The sequence below is a fragment of the Balaenoptera borealis genome, assembly GCF_965194805.1.
Source record: "Balaenoptera borealis genome assembly, chromosome: 9".
NCBI classification, from domain to species: Eukaryota; Metazoa; Chordata; class Mammalia; order Artiodactyla; family Balaenopteridae; genus Balaenoptera; species Balaenoptera borealis.
Genome location: NC_138873.1, coordinates 79561732 through 79582139, shown reverse-complemented (window position 1 = coordinate 79582139; position 20408 = coordinate 79561732).

Sequence of the window (20408 nt, the reverse complement as noted above, 5' to 3'; positions counted from 1 at the left end):
TTTCTTTAAAAAGAGAGTGAGTAAAACTTACCTCTTCATACTATCTTCTTGAAAATTTTGCCTGTTTTGAATTTTTTTTATCCATTCCCTACCTCAGCACAATTTTGAGGGCAGGTGTCTTTACAGCTCTGAGTCCTTGTGAATGGTAAGTGACCATTAGCAGTGGGTTAAAAGCTGCTCTTGTGGGAATCGGCCACAAGGCGGCAGCATTTCTCCTTTACCAAATCTGGTTACTAGGGCAACAGAGCCTTACTGGAAGTGGTGTTCTAGGTGGTAAATTAGAATGGAATGTGCGAGGAAAAAGCCCTTTAAGTTTATGTCTCATTACCTCTTGTTGGTATTTTGAACTTAATTTTTATTTTTTATCACAGCAAACTTGATTACAATGTTTTGTTTGTTCTAGTTGTGCAAGATGTGGTTCTTTCACACATATGCATATATCTATTCTTCTTCGGATCCTTTTCCCATGTAGGTTATGACACAATGTTGAGTAGTCTTCTCTTGGTATTGCGTAGGTCTTTGGTGATTATATATTTCACATGTGTTTGTATCTCTCTGTTAACCTCAATATGGTAATGTATCCAATCCTCACACCTTTCCATTTGGTGACCCATAAGTTTTTTTAATGAATCTATGATAGTGTTTCTCTGTGGAAATATCTTTGTATCATTTTTTAGGTAACACCTATATGTGATATGATAGGATATGTGTCTTTCGCTTTCTCACTTACTCCAAGTTGACTGATTACTTCTCGACTCATCTATGGTGCTGCAAATGGCATTGTTTCATTTTTTCACTAGCTCCTATTCCATCTGTACAGGTAGCAGTTCTTCTTTGTCCACCCATCTGTCGGTGGACTTTTTGGTTACTTCCATATCTTGGCTATTGTAATACTATGCAATGTAGATTTGCGTGCCTGTGTCCTTTCAGTTCTGTCTTCTTAGTTTATAGGTCCAAGAATAGGTCTGCTGGATCATATGGTAGCTGAATGTTTACCTTTTATAGGCAGCTCTATTCTGTTCTCCTTAGTGGCTTTTTCCAGGTTACATCCCACTTAAAGTGGAGGGTATGTATTTCTTCCCAGCACCTTCAGCATTTATTCTTTGTAGTTTTTGCTGATGGTTATTCTGAGTGGTGTGAGCTGATACCTCTTTGTGGTTGAATTTGCATGTGTCTCATAATGCGTTGAAGTTGAGCGTTAAGACATGTCCATTTTATTTTTCGAGCTGTGATTAGAGCTTATTACTTCAAAGTGTTTTCTTAAAGTATGTGTCACCATTTGAAATATTTTGGCCATTATCTCCCTCAAGACATTTTGAGGGCAGGTTTCATTTACAGCCCTGCAGTACTTGTTCATATGAAGTGACCATTAGCTCAGGCTTTAAACCTGCTTTTGCAGGTAACGGCCAGAGAGCGGCAGCCTTGCTACGTTCTCCATGCTGGTACTAGGGAAACAGACCTACCGGCCAGTGGTATTCTTCGGTTATAAATTAGAGTGCAATGTGCCCGGGTAAACCCACAAATGTTGATGTCTCCTTGCTTTTGTTTGTTTTTAAATTTAATTTATATTTATTATTAGAGTAATATTCCATTGTGTACGTGGACCACTTCTTCTTGGTGCATTCCTCGGTTGATGGACATTTTCATTGCTTCCAAGTGCTGGCTATGGTAAATATTGCTGGCGTACAGGTTTGCCCGCCTGTCACTTTTTCAGTCTCATTTTCTCAGGTGATAGGCCAAGCAGTGGTTGTGATTGATTGACTGGTAGCTCAATATTTCCCTTTTCAAAGCACCTACTTTGTGTTTTCATTAGTGGCTCTTTACATGCCCCCCCCTTACAACCGAGGGTACGCATTTCTCCACACTCCCTTCACCGTTTATTTTTGGCAGCATTTTTCCTAATGGCCATTCTGACTGCTGTGAGCTGATAGGTTTTTGTAATATGGGTATGCATGTCATTAAAAATTTTTTAAATTCATCATATTCCTACGCCTTTTTCTTTTCTCTTAAAAGAAAAAACCGTGAGTACAATATAGCTCTTGAAACTGTCTTCTTCGAAGGTTGCCCTCTTTTGAATTTTTTGGTCGATTTTTGACCCCAGAAATTTTCTGGAGGGCAGGTGCCATTTACAGAACTGCAAGTGGGTGAAAATTTAGTGACCTTTTGCAGGGGATTCAAAGCTGCTGTTGTGGGAAATGGCCACAAGGAGGTAGCATTTCTCCATTCCCCAAGCTGGGTCCTAGGGCAGCAGAGCCTTTCTGGAAGTCATTGTCCTAGGTTGTAAATTAGAATGGAATTTGCCAGGAGAAATCCCCTTAAGTTTATGTCTCATTACTTCTTCTTGGTTTTTAAAATTTTTTTTAATCTGGGTAAAGTTTAGAATATTGTTTGTCCTAGGTGTACACAATCTGGTCCATTTGTACATTATGTATGTCTATTAATGTACAGATCCTCTTCCCATGTAAAATATTACAGTGTTCCGTCGACCTCCCTTGCTATATGTTCGGTCTTTTTGATACATGTATATAATATGTATTTGTATATGTATAGTAACACTCACCTTCATTCTCAATTTCCCCCCTCCTTTCCTTTTAGATGAGCATAGTTTGTTTTCTAAGCCTGTGAGTGTCTTTCTCTTTGGAAATATGTTCATCTGTGTCAGTTATTAGGTAATGCCATAAGTGATAATATAGGCTATAGGTCTTTTGCTTTCCGACCTACTTCATGTTTTGTGATTATCTCCAGGCTCATCTATGGTGCCCCAAAGAGTAGTGCTTCAAAGTTTTCCAAGGCTAATATTCCATTGTGTACATGGACCACTTCTTCTTGGTGCATTCCTCTGTTGATGGACATTTTCGTTGCTTCCAAGTGTTGCCTATGGTAAATATTGCTGGAGTGCAGGATTGCCAGCCTGTGATTTTTGATTTTCATTTTCTCAGGTGATAGACCCAGCAGTGGTTATGATTGATTGACCGGTATGGTAGCTCAACGTTTACCTTTTCAAGGCACCTCAATTGTGCTTTCATTTGTGGCTCTTACCACGTCCCCCTTAGAATCGAGGGTACGCATTGCTCCACAATCACGTCAGCATTTATTTTTGGCAGCATTTTTGTTGATGGCCATTCTGACTGGTGTGAGCTGATAGGTTTTTGTAATTTGGGTTTACATGTCTGTAAAAATTCCTACAATTCATCATTTTTCCACGCCTTTTTGTTTTCTGTTAAAAGAAAAAAGAAAAAAAGTGTGAGTATAATATACCTCTTCAAATTTTCTTTTTGGAAGGTTGCACTCTAGAATTTTTGGGTTGATTTTCGACCTCAGTATTTTTTGGAGGGCAGGTGTCATTTACAGACCTGCAATTGGTGAATATTTAGTGACCTTTTGCAGTGGGTTTAAAACTGCTGTTGTGGGAAACGGCCACAAGGATGCAGCATTTCTCCATTCCCAAATCTGGGTACTAGGGCAGCACAGCCGTTCTGGAAGTCGTTTGCCTAGGTTGTAAATTTGAATGGAATGTGCCAGGAAAACCCCCCATAAGTTTATGTCTCATTACTCCTAGTTCGTTGTTTTAATTTTTTCAATTGGGGTAATGGTTAGAATGTTGCTTGTCCAAGGTGTACATCTACATATTCTATATACCTATTTATGTAGAGATCCTCTTCCCGTGTAAATTATTACACAGTGTTCCCTAAACCTTCCTTGCTATATGGTCGGTCTTTTTGATATATGTATATAATATGTATTTGTATACATATGGTAACGCTAATCTTCATTTATCCATTCCCCCCACCTTTCCTCTTAGATAAGCATAGTTTTTTTTTAATAAGTCTGTGATTGACTTTCTCTGTGGAATTATGTTCATTTGTGTCAGTTATTAGATAACGCCTATAAGTGATATCATAGGATATAGGACTTTTGCTTTCCGACTTACCTCATGTTCTGTGATTATCTCCAAGATCATCTATGGTGCCTCAAAGAGCAGTGTTTCATTGTTTTCCATGGCTAGTATTCATTGTGTACATGGACCACTTCTTCTTTATCCTTTCATCTGTTGATGGACATTTTGGTTGCTTCACTGTCTTGTCTATTGTGAATAAGGCTGCAGTGCAACTTTTGCAGCCCGGGTCTTCATTCTGGTCTTCTCAGGTGAGAGGCCCATTGGTGCGCCTGCTGGATTGAATGGTACCTCAATTTTTCGTTTTCAACGCAGCTCCTTTCTGTTCTCATTATTAGCGTTTAACCCTTTTACATCTCACCAGCAGCTAGAGGGTACACAGTTCTCTAAGACCCCTTCAGCATTTATTGTTTGTAGACTTTTTGCCAATGGTCAGTCGACTGGTGTGAGTTGAAAACATTTTGTAGATTAGATTGCATGAGTCTAATACTTCCTGAGGTGGAGCGTTTATCCATTTTCCTTTCTTTAAAAAGAGAGTGAGTAAAACTTACCTCTTCATACTATCTTCTTGAAAATTTTGCCTGTTTTGAATTTTTTTTATCCATTCCCTACCTCAGCACAATTTTGAGGGCAGGTGTCTTTACAGCTCTGAGTCCTTGTGAATGGTAAGTGACCATTAGCAGTGGGTTAAAAGCTGCTCTTGTGGGAATCGGCCACAAGGCGGCAGCATTTCTCCTTTACCAAATCTGGTTACTAGGGCAACAGAGCCTTACTGGAAGTGGTGTTCTAGGTGGTAAATTAGAATGGAATGTGCGAGGAAAAAGCCCTTTAAGTTTATGTCTCATTACCTCTTGTTGGTATTTTGAACTTAATTTTTATTTTTTATCACAGCAAACTTGATTACAATGTTTTGTTTGTTCTAGGTGTGCAAGATGTGGTTCTTTCACACATATGCATATATCTATTCTTCTTCGGATCCTTTTCCCATGTAGGTTATGACACAATGTTGAGTAGTCTTCTCTTGGTATTGCGTAGGTCTTTGGTGATTATATATTTCACATGTGTTTGTATCTCTCTGTTAACCTCAATATGGTAATGTATCCAATCCTCACACCTTTCCATTTGGTGAACCATAAGTTTTTTTAATGAATCTATGATAGTGTTTCTCTGTGGAAATATCTTTGTATCATTTTTTAGGTAACACCTATATGTGATATGATAGGATATGTGTCTTTCGCTTTCTCACTTACTCCAAGTTGACTGATTACTTCTCGACTCATCTATGGTGCTGCAAATGGCATTGTTTCATTTTTTCACTAGCTCCTATTCCATCTGTACAGGTAGCAGTTCTTCTTTGTCCACCCATCTGTCGGTGGACTTTTTGGTTACTTCCATATCTTGGCTATTGTAATACTATGCAATGTAGATTTGCGTGCCTGTGTCCTTTCAGTTCTGTCTTCTTAGTTTATAGGTCCAAGAATAGGTCTGCTGGATCATATGGTAGCTGAATGTTTACCTTTTATAGGCAGCTCTATTCTGTTCTCCTTAGTGGCTTTTTCCAGGTTACATCCCACTTAAAGTGGAGGGTATGTATTTCTTCCCAGCACCTTCAGCATTTATTCTTTGTAGTTTTTGCTGATGGTTATTCTGAGTGGTGTGAGCTGATACCTCTTTGTGGTTGAATTTGCATGTGTCTCATAATGCGTTGAAGTTGAGCGTTAAGACATGTCCATTTTATTTTTCGAGCTGTGATTAGAGCTTATTACTTCAAAGTGTTTTCTTAAAGTATGTGTCACCATTTGAAATATTTTGGCCATTATCTCCCTCAAGACATTTTGAGGGCAGGTTTCATTTACAGCCCTGCAGTACTTGTTCATATGAAGTGACCATTAGCTCAGGCTTTAAACCTGCTTTTGCAGGTAACGGCCAGAGAGCGGCAGCCTTGCTACGTTCTCCATGCTGGTACTAGGGAAACAGACCTACCGGCCAGTGGTATTCTTCGGTTATAAATTAGAGTGCAATGTGCCCGGGTAAACCCACAAATGTTGATGTCTCCTTGCTTTTGTTTGTTTTTAAATTTAATTTATATTTATTATTAGAGTAATATTCCATTGTGTACGTGGACCACTTCTTCTTGGTGCATTCCTCGGTTGATGGACATTTTCATTGCTTCCAAGTGCTGGCTATGGTAAATATTGCTGGCGTACAGGTTTGCCCGCCTGTCACTTTTTCAGTCTCATTTTCTCAGGTGATAGGCCAAGCAGTGGTTGTGATTGATTGACTGGTAGCTCAATATTTCCCTTTTCAAAGCACCTACTTTGTGTTTTCATTAGTGGCTCTTTACATGCCCCCCCCTTACAACCGAGGGTACGCATTTCTCCACACTCCCTTCACCGTTTATTTTTGGCAGCATTTTTCCTAATGGCCATTCTGACTGCTGTGAGCTGATAGGTTTTTGTAATATGGGTATGCATGTCATTAAAAATTTTTTAAATTCATCATATTCCTACGCCTTTTTCTTTTCTCTTAAAAGAAAAAACCGTGAGTACAATATAGCTCTTGAAACTGTCTTCTTCGAAGGTTGCCCTCTTTTGAATTTTTTGGTCGATTTTTGACCCCAGAAATTTTCTGGAGGGCAGGTGCCATTTACAGAACTGCAAGTGGGTGAAAATTTAGTGACCTTTTGCAGGGGATTCAAAGCTGCTGTTGTGGGAAATGGCCACAAGGAGGTAGCATTTCTCCATTCCCCAAGCTGGGTCCTAGGGCAGCAGAGCCTTTCTGGAAGTCATTGTCCTAGGTTGTAAATTAGAATGGAATTTGCCAGGAGAAATCCCCTTAAGTTTATGTCTCATTACTTCTTCTTGGTTTTTAAAATTTTTTTTAATCTGGGTAAAGTTTAGAATATTGTTTGTCCTAGGTGTACACAATCTGGTCCATTTGTACATTATGTATGTCTATTAATGTACAGATCCTCTTCCCATGTAAAATATTACAGTGTTCCGTCGACCTCCCTTGCTATATGTTCGGTCTTTTTGATACATGTATATAATATGTATTTGTATATGTATAGTAACACTCACCTTCATTCTCAATTTCCCCCCTCCTTTCCTTTTAGATGAGCATAGTTTGTTTTCTAAGCCTGTGAGTGTCTTTCTCTTTGGAAATATGTTCATCTGTGTCAGTTATTAGGTAATGCCATAAGTGATAATATAGGCTATAGGTCTTTTGCTTTCCGACCTACTTCATGTTTTGTGATTATCTCCAGGCTCATCTATGGTGCCCCAAAGAGTAGTGCTTCAAAGTTTTCCAAGGCTAATATTCCATTGTGTACATGGACCACTTCTTCTTGGTGCATTCCTCTGTTGATGGACATTTTCGTTGCTTCCAAGTGTTGCCTATGGTAAATATTGCTGGAGTGCAGGATTGCCAGCCTGTGATTTTTGATTTTCATTTTCTCAGGTGATAGACCCAGCAGTGGTTATGATTGATTGACCGGTATGGTAGCTCAACGTTTACCTTTTCAAGGCACCTCAATTGTGCTTTCATTTGTGGCTCTTACCACGTCCCCCTTAGAATCGAGGGTACGCATTGCTCCACAATCACGTCAGCATTTATTTTTGGCAGCATTTTTGTTGATGGCCATTCTGACTGGTGTGAGCTGATAGGTTTTTGTAATTTGGGTTTACATGTCTGTAAAAATTCCTACAATTCATCATTTTTCCACGCCTTTTTGTTTTCTGTTAAAAGAAAAAAGAAAAAAAGTGTGAGTATAATATACCTCTTCAAATTTTCTTTTTGGAAGGTTGCACTCTAGAATTTTTGGGTTGATTTTCGACCTCAGTATTTTTTGGAGGGCAGGTGTCATTTACAGACCTGCAATTGGTGAATATTTAGTGACCTTTTGCAGTGGGTTTAAAACTGCTGTTGTGGGAAACGGCCACAAGGATGCAGCATTTCTCCATTCCCAAATCTGGGTACTAGGGCAGCACAGCCGTTCTGGAAGTCGTTTGCCTAGGTTGTAAATTTGAATGGAATGTGCCAGGAAAACCCCCCATAAGTTTATGTCTCATTACTCCTAGTTCGTTGTTTTAATTTTTTCAATTGGGGTAATGGTTAGAATGTTGCTTGTCCAAGGTGTACATCTACATATTCTATATACCTATTTATGTAGAGATCCTCTTCCCGTGTAAATTATTACACAGTGTTCCCTAAACCTTCCTTGCTATATGGTCGGTCTTTTTGATATATGTATATAATATGTATTTGTATACATATGGTAACGCTAATCTTCATTTATCCATTCCCCCCACCTTTCCTTTTAGATAAGCACAGTTTTTTTTTAATAAGTCTGTGATTGACTTTCTCTGTGGAATTATGTTCATTTGTGTCAGTTATTAGATAACGCCTATAAGTGATATCATAGGATATAGGACTTTTGCTTTCCGACTTACCTCATGTTCTGTGATTATCTCCAAGATCATCTATGGTGCCTCAAAGAGCAGTGTTTCATTGTTTTCCATGGCTAGTATTCATTGTGTACATGGACCACTTCTTCTTTATCCTTTCATCTGTTGATGGACATTTTGGTTGCTTCACTGTCTTGTCTATTGTGAATAAGGCTGCAGTGCAACTTTTGCAGCCCGGGTCTTCATTCTGGTCTTCTCAGGTGAGAGGCCCATTGGTGCGCCTGCTGGATTGAATGGTACCTCAATTTTTCGTTTTCAACGCAGCTCCTTTCTGTTCTCATTATTAGCGTTTAACCCTTTTACATCTCACCAGCAGCTAGAGGGTACACAGTTCTCTAAGACCCCTTCAGCATTTATTGTTTGTAGACTTTTTGCCAATGGTCAGTCGACTGGTGTGAGTTGAAAACATTTTGTAGATTAGATTGCATGAGTCTAATACTTCCTGAGGTGGAGCGTTTATCCATTTTCCTTTCTTTAAAAAGAGAGTGAGTAAAACTTACCTCTTCATACTATCTTCTTGAAAATTTTGCCTGTTTTGAATTTTTTTTATCCATTCCCTACCTCAGCACAATTTTGAGGGCAGGTGTCTTTACAGCTCTGAGTCCTTGTGAATGGTAAGTGACCATTAGCAGTGGGTTAAAAGCTGCTCTTGTGGGAATCGGCCACAAGGCGGCAGCATTTCTCCTTTACCAAATCTGGTTACTAGGGCAACAGAGCCTTACTGGAAGTGGTGTTCTAGGTGGTAAATTAGAATGGAATGTGCGAGGAAAAAGCCCTTTAAGTTTATGTCTCATTACCTCTTGTTGGTATTTTGAACTTAATTTTTATTTTTTATCACAGCAAACTTGATTACAATGTTTTGTTTGTTCTAGGTGTGCAAGATGTGGTTCTTTCACACATATGCATATATCTATTCTTCTTCGGATCCTTTTCCCATGTAGGTTATGACACAATGTTGAGTAGTCTTCTCTTGGTATTGCGTAGGTCTTTGGTGATTATATATTTCACATGTGTTTGTATCTCTCTGTTAACCTCAATATGGTAATGTATCCAATCCTCACACCTTTCCATTTGGTGACCCATAAGTTTTTTTAATGAATCTATGATAGTGTTTCTCTGTGGAAATATCTTTGTATCATTTTTTAGGTAACACCTATATGTGATATGATAGGATATGTGTCTTTCGCTTTCTCACTTACTCCAAGTTGACTGATTACTTCTCGACTCATCTATGGTGCTGCAAATGGCATTGTTTCATTTTTTCACTAGCTCCTATTCCATCTGTACAGGTAGCAGTTCTTCTTTGTCCACCCATCTGTCGGTGGACTTTTTGGTTACTTCCATATCTTGGCTATTGTAATACTATGCAATGTAGATTTGCGTGCCTGTGTCCTTTCAGTTCTGTCTTCTTAGTTTATAGGTCCAAGAATAGGTCTGCTGGATCATATGGTAGCTGAATGTTTACCTTTTATAGGCAGCTCTATTCTGTTCTCCTTAGTGGCTTTTTCCAGGTTACATCCCACTTAAAGTGGAGGGTATGTATTTCTTCCCAGCACCTTCAGCATTTATTCTTTGTAGTTTTTGCTGATGGTTATTCTGAGTGGTGTGAGCTGATACCTCTTTGTGGTTGAATTTGCATGTGTCTCATAATGCGTTGAAGTTGAGCGTTAAGACATGTCCATTTTATTTTTCGAGCTGTGATTAGAGCTTATTACTTCAAAGTGTTTTCTTAAAGTATGTGTCACCATTTGAAATATTTTGGCCATTATCTCCCTCAAGACATTTTGAGGGCAGGTTTCATTTACAGCCCTGCAGTACTTGTTCATATGAAGTGACCATTAGCTCAGGCTTTAAACCTGCTTTTGCAGGTAACGGCCAGAGAGCGGCAGCCTTTCTACGTTCTCCATGCTGGTACTAGGGAAACAGACCTACCGGCCAGTGGTATTCTTCAGTTATAAATTAGAGTGCAATGTGCCCGGGTAAACCCACAAATGTTGATGTCTCCTTGCTTTTGTTTGTTTTTAAATTTAATTTATATTTATTATTAGAGTAATATTCCATTGTGTACGTGGACCACTTCTTCTTGGTGCATTCCTCGGTTGATGGACATTTTCATTGCTTCCAAGTGCTGGCTATGGTAAATATTGCTGGCGTACAGGTTTGCCCGCCTGTCACTTTTTCATTCTCATTTTCTCAGGTGATAGGCCAAGCAGTGGTTGTGATTGATTGACTGGTAGCTCAATATTTCCCTTTTCAAAGCACCTACATTGTGTTTTCATTAGTGGCTCTTTACATACCCCCCCCCTTACAACCGAGGGTACGCATTTCTCCACACTCCCTTCACCGTTTATTTTTGGCAGCATTTTTCCTAATGGCCATTCTGACTGCTGTGAGCTGATAGGTTTTTGTAATATGGGTATGCATGTCATTAAAAATTTTTTAAATTCATCATATTCCTACGCCTTTTTCTTTTCTCTTAAAAGAAAAAACCGTGAGTACAATATAGCTCTTGAAACTGTCTTCTTCGAAGGTTGCCCTCTTTTGAATTTTTTGGTCGATTTTTGACCCCAGAAATTTTCTGGAGGGCAGGTGCCATTTACAGAACTGCAAGTTGGTGAAAATTTAGTGACCTTTTGCAGTGGGTTCAAAGCTGCTGTTGTGGGAAACGGCCACAAGGAGGTAGCATTTCTCCATTCCCCAAGCTGGGTCCTAGGGCAGCAGAGCCTTTCTGGAAGTCATTGTCCTAGGTTGTAAATTAGAATGGAATTTGCCAGGAGAAATCCCCTTAAGTTTATGTCTCATTACTTCTTCTTGGTTTTTAAAATTTTTTTTAATCTGGGTAAAGTTTAGAATATTGTTTGTCCTAGGTGTACACAATCTGGTTCATTTGTACATTATGTATGTCTATTAATGTACAGATCCTCTTCCCATGTAAAATATTACAGTGTTCCGTCGACCTCCCTTGCTATATGTTCGGTCTTTTTGATACATGTATATAATATGTATTTGTATATGTATAGTAACACTAATCCTCATTTCTCAATTTCCCCCCTCCTTTCCTTTTAGATGAGCATAGTTTGTTTTGTTTTCTAAGCCTGTGAGTGTCTTTCTCTTTGGAAATATGTTCATCTGTGTCAGTTATTAGGTAATGCCATAAGTGATAATATAGGCTATAGGTCTTTTGCTTTCCGACCTACTTCATGTTTTGTGATTATCTCCAGGCTCATCTATGGTGCCCCAAAGAGTAGTGCTTCAAAGTTTTCCAAGGCTAATATTCCATTGTGTACATGGACCACTTCTTCTTGGTGCATTCCTCTGTTGATGGACATTTTCGTTGCTTCCAAGTGTTGCCTATGGTAAATATTGCTGGAGTGCAGGATTGCCAGCCTGTGATTTTTGATTTTCATTTTCTCAGGTGATAGACCCAGCAGTGGTTATGATTGATTGACTGGTATGGTAGCTCAACGTTTACCTTTTCAAGGCACCTCAATTGTGCTTTCATTTGTGGCTCTTACCACGTCCCCCTTAGAATCGAGGGTACGCATTGCTCCACAATCACGTCAGCATTTATTTTTGGCAGCATTTTTGTTGATGGCCATTCTGACTGGTGTGAGCTGATAGGTTTTTGTAATTTGGGTTTACATGTCTGTAAAAATTCCTACAATTCATCATTTTTCCACGCCTTTTTGTTTTCTGTTAAAAGAAAAAAGAAAAAAAGTGTGAGTATAATATACCTCTTCAAATTTTCTTTTTGGAAGGTTGCACTCTAGAATTTTTGGGTTGATTTTCGACCTCAGTATTTTTTGGAGGGCAGGTGTCATTTACAGACCTGCAATTGGTGAATATTTAGTGACCTTTTGCAGTGGGTTTAAAACTGCTGTTGTGGGAAACGGCCACAAGGATGCAGCATTTCTCCATTCCCAAATCTGGGTACTAGGGCAGCACAGCCGTTCTGGAAGTCGTTTGCCTAGGTTGTAAATTTGAATGGAATGTGCCAGGAAAACCCCCCATAAGTTTATGTCTCATTACTCCTAGTTCGTTGTTTTAATTTTTTCAATTGGGGTAATGGTTAGAATGTTGCTTGTCCAAGGTGTACATCTACATATTCTATATACCTATTTATGTAGAGATCCTCTTCCCGTGTAAATTATTACACAGTGTTCCCTAAACCTTCCTTGCTATATGGTCGGTCTTTTTGATATATGTATATAATATGTATTTGTATACATATGGTAACGCTAATCTTCATTTATCCATTCCCCCCACCTTTCCTCTTAGATAAGCATAGTTTTTTTTTAATAAGTCTGTGATTGACTTTCTCTGTGGAATTATGTTCATTTGTGTCAGTTATTAGATAACGCCTATAAGTGATATCATAGGATATAGGACTTTTGCTTTCCGACTTACCTCATGTTCTGTGATTATCTCCAAGATCATCTATGGTGCCTCAAAGAGCAGTGTTTCATTGTTTTCCATGGCTAGTATTCATTGTGTACATGGACCACTTCTTCTTTATCCTTTCATCTGTTGATGGACATTTTGGTTGCTTCACTGTCTTGTCTATTGTGAATAAGGCTGCAGTGCAACTTTTGCAGCCCGGGTCTTCATTCTGGTCTTCTCAGGTGAGAGGCCCATTGGTGCGCCTGCTGGATTGAATGGTACCTCAATTTTTCGTTTTCAACGCAGCTCCTTTCTGTTCTCATTATTAGCGTTTAACCCTTTTACATCTCACCAGCAGCTAGAGGGTACACAGTTCTCTAAGACCCCTTCAGCATTTATTGTTTGTAGACTTTTTGCCAATGGTCAGTCGACTGGTGTGAGTTGAAAACATTTTGTAGATTAGATTGCATGAGTCTAATACTTCCTGAGGTGGAGCGTTTATCCATTTTCCTTTCTTTAAAAAGAGAGTGAGTAAAACTTACCTCTTCATACTATCTTCTTGAAAATTTTGCCTGTTTTGAATTTTTTTTATCCATTCCCTACCTCAGCACAATTTTGAGGGCAGGTGTCTTTACAGCTCTGAGTCCTTGTGAATGGTAAGTGACCATTAGCAGTGGGTTAAAAGCTGCTCTTGTGGGAATCGGCCACAAGGCGGCAGCATTTCTCCTTTACCAAATCTGGTTACTAGGGCAACAGAGCCTTACTGGAAGTGGTGTTCTAGGTGGTAAATTAGAATGGAATGTGCGAGGAAAAAGCCCTTTAAGTTTATGTCTCATTACCTCTTGTTGGTATTTTGAACTTAATTTTTATTTTTTATCACAGCAAACTTGATTACAATGTTTTGTTTGTTCTAGGTGTGCAAGATGTGGTTCTTTCACACATATGCATATATCTATTCTTCTTCGGATCCTTTTCCCATGTAGGTTATGACACAATGTTGAGTAGTCTTCTCTTGGTATTGCGTAGGTCTTTGGTGATTATATATTTCACATGTGTTTGTATCTCTCTGTTAACCTCAATATGGTAATGTATCCAATCCTCACACCTTTCCATTTGGTGACCCATAAGTTTTTTTAATGAATCTATGATAGTGTTTCTCTGTGGAAATATCTTTGTATCATTTTTTAGGTAACACCTATATGTGATATGATAGGATATGTGTCTTTCGCTTTCTCACTTACTCCAAGTTGACTGATTACTTCTCGACTCATCTATGGTGCTGCAAATGGCATTGTTTCATTTTTTCACTAGCTCCTATTCCATCTGTACAGGTAGCAGTTCTTCTTTGTCCACCCATCTGTCGGTGGACTTTTTGGTTACTTCCATATCTTGGCTATTGTAATACTATGCAATGTAGATTTGCGTGCCTGTGTCCTTTCAGTTCTGTCTTCTTAGTTTATAGGTCCAAGAATAGGTCTGCTGGATCATATGGTAGCTGAATGTTTACCTTTTATAGGCAGCTCTATTCTGTTCTCCTTAGTGGCTTTTTCCAGGTTACATCCCACTTAAAGTGGAGGGTATGTATTTCTTCCCAGCACCTTCAGCATTTATTCTTTGTAGTTTTTGCTGATGGTTATTCTGAGTGGTGTGAGCTGATACCTCTTTGTGGTTGAATTTGCATGTGTCTCATAATGCGTTGAAGTTGAGCGTTAAGACATGTCCATTTTATTTTTCGAGCTGTGATTAGAGCTTATTACTTCAAAGTGTTTTCTTAAAGTATGTGTCACCATTTGAAATATTTTGGCCATTATCTCCCTCAAGACATTTTGAGGGCAGGTTTCATTTACAGCCCTGCAGTACTTGTTCATATGAAGTGACCATTAGCTCAGGCTTTAAACCTGCTTTTGCAGGTAACGGCCAGAGAGCGGCAGCCTTTCTACGTTCTCCATGCTGGTACTAGGGAAACAGACCTACCGGCCAGTGGTATTCTTCGGTTATAAATTAGAGTGCAATGTGCCCGGGTAAACCCACAAATGTTGATGTCTCCTTGCTTTTGTTTGTTTTTAAATTTAATTTATATTTATTATTAGAGTAATATTCCATTGTGTACGTGGACCACTTCTTCTTGGTGCATTCCTCGGTTGATGGACATTTTCATTGCTTCCAAGTGCTGGCTATGGTAAATATTGCTGGCGTACAGGTTTGCCCGCCTGTCACTTTTTCATTCTCATTTTCTCAGGTGATAGGCCAAGCAGTGGTTGTGATTGATTGACTGGTAGCTCAATATTTCCCTTTTCAAAGCACCTACATTGTGTTTTCATTAGTGGCTCTTTACATACCCCCCCCCCTTACAACCGAGGGTACGCATTTCTCCACACTCCCTTCACCGTTTATTTTTGGCAGCATTTTTCCTAATGGCCATTCTGACTGCTGTGAGCTGATAGGTTTTTGTAATATGGGTATGCATGTCATTAAAAATTTTTTAAATTCATCATATTCCTACGCCTTTTTCTTTTCTCTTAAAAGAAAAAACCGTGAGTACAATATAGCTCTTGAAACTGTCTTCTTCGAAGGTTGCCCTCTTTTGAATTTTTTGGTCGATTTTTGACCCCAGAAATTTTCTGGAGGGCAGGTGCCATTTACAGAACTGCAAGTTGGTGAAAATTTAGTGACCTTTTGCAGTGGGTTCAAAGCTGCTGTTGTGGGAAACGGCCACAAGGAGGTAGCATTTCTCCATTCCCCAAGCTGGGTCCTAGGGCAGCAGAGCCTTTCTGGAAGTCATTGTCCTAGGTTGTAAATTAGAATGGAATTTGCCAGGAGAAATCCCCTTAAGTTTATGTCTCATTACTTCTTCTTGGTTTTTAAAATTTTTTTTAATCTGGGTAAAGTTTAGAATATTGTTTGTCCTAGGTGTACACAATCTGGTCCATTTGTACATTATGTATGTCTATTAATGTACAGATCCTCTTCCCATGTAAAATATTACAGTGTTCCGTCGACCTCCCTTGCTATATGTTCGGTCTTTTTGATACATGTATATAATATGTATTTGTATATGTATAGTAACACTAATCCTCATTTCTCAATTTCCCCCCTCCTTTCCTTTTAGATGAGCATAGTTTGTTTTGTTTTCTAAGCCTGTGAGTGTCTTTCTCTTTGGAAATATGTTCATCTGTGTCAGTTATTAGGTAATGCCATAAGTGATAATATAGGCTATAGGTCTTTTGCTTTCCGACCTACTTCATGTTTTGTGATTATCTCCAGGCTCATCTATGGTGCCCCAAAGAGTAGTGCTTCAAAGTTTTCCAAGGCTAATATTCCATTGTGTACATGGACCACTTCTTCTTGGTGCATTCCTCTGTTGATGGACATTTTCGTTGCTTCCAAGTGTTGCCTATGGTAAATATTGCTGGAGTGCAGGATTGCCAGCCCGTGATTTTTGATTTTCATTTTCTCAGGTGATAGACCCAGCAGTGGTTATGATTGATTGACTGGTATGGTAGCTCAACGTTTACCTTTTCAAGGCACCTCAATTGTGCTTTCATTTGTGGCTCTTACCACGTCCCCCTTAGAATCGAGGGTACGCATTGCTCCACAATCACGTCAGCATTTATTTTTGGCAGCATTTTTGTTGATGGCCATTCTGACTGGTGTGAGCTGATAGGTTTTTGTAATTTGGGTTTACATGTCTGTAAAAATTCCTACAATTCATCATTTTTCCACGCCTTTTTGTTTTCTGTTAAAAGAAAAAAGAAAAAAAGTGTGAGTATAATATACCTCTTCAAATTTTCTTTTTGGAAGGTTGCACTCTAGAATTTTTGGGTTGATTTTCGACCTCAGTATTTTTTGGAGGGCAGGTGTCATTTACAGACCTGCAATTGGTGAATATTTAGTGACCTTTTGCAGTGGGTTTAAAACTGCTGTTGTGGGAAACGGCCACAAGGATGCAGCATTTCTCCATTCCCAAATCTGGGTACTAGGGCAGCACAGCCGTTCTGGAAGTCGTTTGCCTAGGTTGTAAATTTGAATGGAATGTGCCAGGAAAACCCCCCATAAGTTTATGTCTCATTACTCCTAGTTCGTTGTTTTAATTTTTTCAATTGGGGTAATGGTTAGAATGTTGCTTGTCCAAGGTGTACATCTACATATTCTATATACCTATTTATGTAGAGATCCTCTTCCCGTGTAAATTATTACACAGTGTTCCCTAAACCTTCCTTGCTATATGGTCGGTCTTTTTGATATATGTATATAATATGTATTTGTATACATATGGTAACGCTAATCTTCATTTATCCATTCCCCCCACCTTTCCTTTTAGATAAGCATAGTTTTTTTTTAATAAGTCTGTGATTGACTTTCTCTGTGGAATTATGTTCATTTGTGTCAGTTATTAGATAACGCCTATAAGTGATATCATAGGATATAGGACTTTTGCTTTCCGACTTACCTCATGTTCTGTGATTATCTCCAAGATCATCTATGGTGCCTCAAAGAGCAGTGTTTCATTGTTTTCCATGGCTAGTATTCATTGTGTACATGGACCACTTCTTCTTTATCCTTTCATCTGTTGATGGACATTTTGGTTGCTTCACTGTCTTGTCTATTGTGAATAAGGCTGCAGTGCAACTTTTGCAGCCCGGGTCTTCATTCTGGTCTTCTCAGGTGAGAGGCCCATTGGTGCGCCTGCTGGATTGAATGGTACCTCAATTTTTCGTTTTCAACGCAGCTCCTTTCTGTTCTCATTATTAGCGTTTAACCCTTTTACATCTCACCAGCAGCTAGAGGGTACACAGTTCTCTAAAACCCCTTCAGCATTTATTGTTTGTAGACTTTTTGCCAATGGTCAGTCGACTGGTGTGAGTTGAAAACATTTTGTAGATTAGATTGCATGAGTCTAATACTTCCTGAGGTGGAGCGTTTATCCATTTTCCTTTCTTTAAAAAGAGAGTGAGTAAAACTTACCTCTTCATACTATCTTCTTGAAAATTTTGCCTGTTTTGAATTTTTTTTATCCATTCCCTACCTCAGCACAATTTTGAGGGCAGGTGTCTTTACAGCTCTGAGTCCTTGTGAATGGTAAGTGACCATTAGCAGTGGGTTAAAAGCTGCTCTTGTGGGAATCGGCCACAAGGCGGCAGCATTTCTCCTTTACCAAATCTGGTTACTAGGGCAACAGAGCCTTACTGGAAGTGGTGTTCTAGGTGGTAAATTAGAATGGAATGTGCGAGGAAAAAGCCCTTTAAGTTTATGTCTCATTACCTCTTGTTGGTATTTTGAACTTAATTTTTATTTTTTATCACAGCAAACTTGATTACAATGTTTTGTTTGTTCTAGGTGTGCAAGATGTGGTTCTTTCACACATATGCATATATCTATTCTTCTTCGGATCCTTTTCCCATGTAGGTTATGACACAATGTTGAGTAGTCTTCTCTTGGTATTGCGTAGGTCTTTGGTGATTATATATTTCACATGTGTTTGTATCTCTCTGTTAACCTCAATATGGTAATGTATCCAATCCTCACACCTTTCCATTTGGTGACCCATAAGTTTTTTTAATGAATCTATGATAGTGTTTCTCTGTGGAAATATCTTTGTATCATTTTTTAGGTAACACCTATATGTGATATGATAGGATATGTGTCTTTCGCTTTCTCACTTACTCCAAGTTGACTGATTACTTCTCGACTCATCTATGGTGCTGCAAATGGCATTGTTTCATTTTTTCACTAGCTCCTATTCCATCTGTACAGGTAGCAGTTCTTCTTTGTCCACCCATCTGTCGGTGGACTTTTTGGTTACTTCCATATCTTGGCTATTGTAATACTATGCAATGTAGATTTGCGTGCCTGTGTCCTTTCAGTTCTGTCTTCTTAGTTTATAGGTCCAAGAATAGGTCTGCTGGATCATATGGTAGCTGAATGTTTACCTTTTATAGGCAGCTCTATTCTGTTCTCCTTAGTGGCTTTTTCCAGGTTACATCCCACTTAAAGTGGAGGGTATGTATTTCTTCCCAGCACCTTCAGCATTTATTCTTTGTAGTTTTTGCTGATGGTTATTCTGAGTGGTGTGAGCTGATACCTCTTTGTGGTTGAATTTGCATGTGTCTCATAATGCGTTGAAGTTGAGCGTTAAGACATGTCCATTTTATTTTTCGAGCTGTGATTAGAGCTTATTACTTCAAAGTGTTTTCTTAAAGTATGTGTCACCATTTGAAATATTTTGGCCATTATCTCCCTCAAGACATTTTGAGGGCAGGTTTCATTTACAGCCCTGCAGTACTTGTTCATATGAAGTGACCATTAGCTCAGGCTTTAAACCTGCTTTTGCAGGTAACGGCCAGAGAGCGGCAGCCTTGCTACGTTCTCCATGCTGGTACTAGGGAAACAGACCTACCGGCCAGTGGTATTCTTCGGTTATAAATTAGAGTGCAATGTGCCCGGGTAAACCCACAAATGTTGATGTCTCCTTGCTTTTGTTTGTTTTTAAATTTAATTTATATTTATTATTAGAGTAATATTCCATTGTGTACGTGGACCACTTCTTCTTGGTGCATTCCTCGGTTGATGGACATTTTCATTGCTTCCAAGTGCTGGCTATGGTAAATATTGCTGGCGTACAGGTTTGCCCGCCTGTCACTTTTTCATTCTCATTTTCTCAGGTGATAGGCCAAGCAGTGGTTGTGATTGATTGACTGGTAGCTCAATATTTCCCTTTTCAAAGCACCTACATTGTGTTTTCATTAGTGGCTCTTTACATGCCCCCCCCTTACAACCGAGGGTACGCATTTCTCCACACTCCCTTCACCGTTTATTTTTGGCAGCATTTTTCCTAATGGCCATTCTGACTGCTGTGAGCTGATAGGTTTTTGTAATATGGGTATGCATGTCATTAAAAATTTTTTAAATTCATCATATTCCTACGCCTTTTTCTTTTCTCTTAAAAGAAAAAACCGTGAGTACAATATAGCTCTTGAAACTGTCTTCTTCGAAGGTTGCCCTCTTTTGAATTTTTTGGTCGATTTTTGACCCCAGAAATTTTCTGGAGGGCAGGTGCCATTTACAGAACTGCAAGTTGGTGAAAATTTAGTGACCTTTTGCAGGGGATTCAAAGCTGCTGTTGTGGGAAATGGCCACAAGGAGGTAGCATTTCTCCATTCCCCAAGCTGGGTCCTAGGGCAGCAGAGCCTTTCTGGAAGTCATTGTCCTAGGTTGTAAATTAGAATGGAATTTGCCAGGAGAAATCCCCTTAAGTTTATGTCTCATTACTTCTTCTTGGTTTTTAAATTTTTTTTTAATCTGGGTAAAGTTTAGAATATTGTTTGTCCTAGGTGTACACAATCTGGTCCATTTGTACATTATGTATGTCTATTAATGTACAGATCCTCTTCCCATGTAAAATATTACAGTGTTCCGTCGACCTCCCTTGCTATATGTTCGGTCTTTTTGATACATGTATATAATATGTATTTGTATATGTATAGTAACACTCACCTTCATTCTCAATTTCCCCCCTCCTTTCCTTTTAGATGAGCATAGTTTGTTTTCTAAGCCTGTGAGTGTCTTTCTCTTTGGAAATATGTTCATCTGTGTCAGTTATTAGGTAATGCCATAAGTGATAATATAGGCTATAGGTCTTTTGCTTTCCGACCTACTTCATGTTTTGT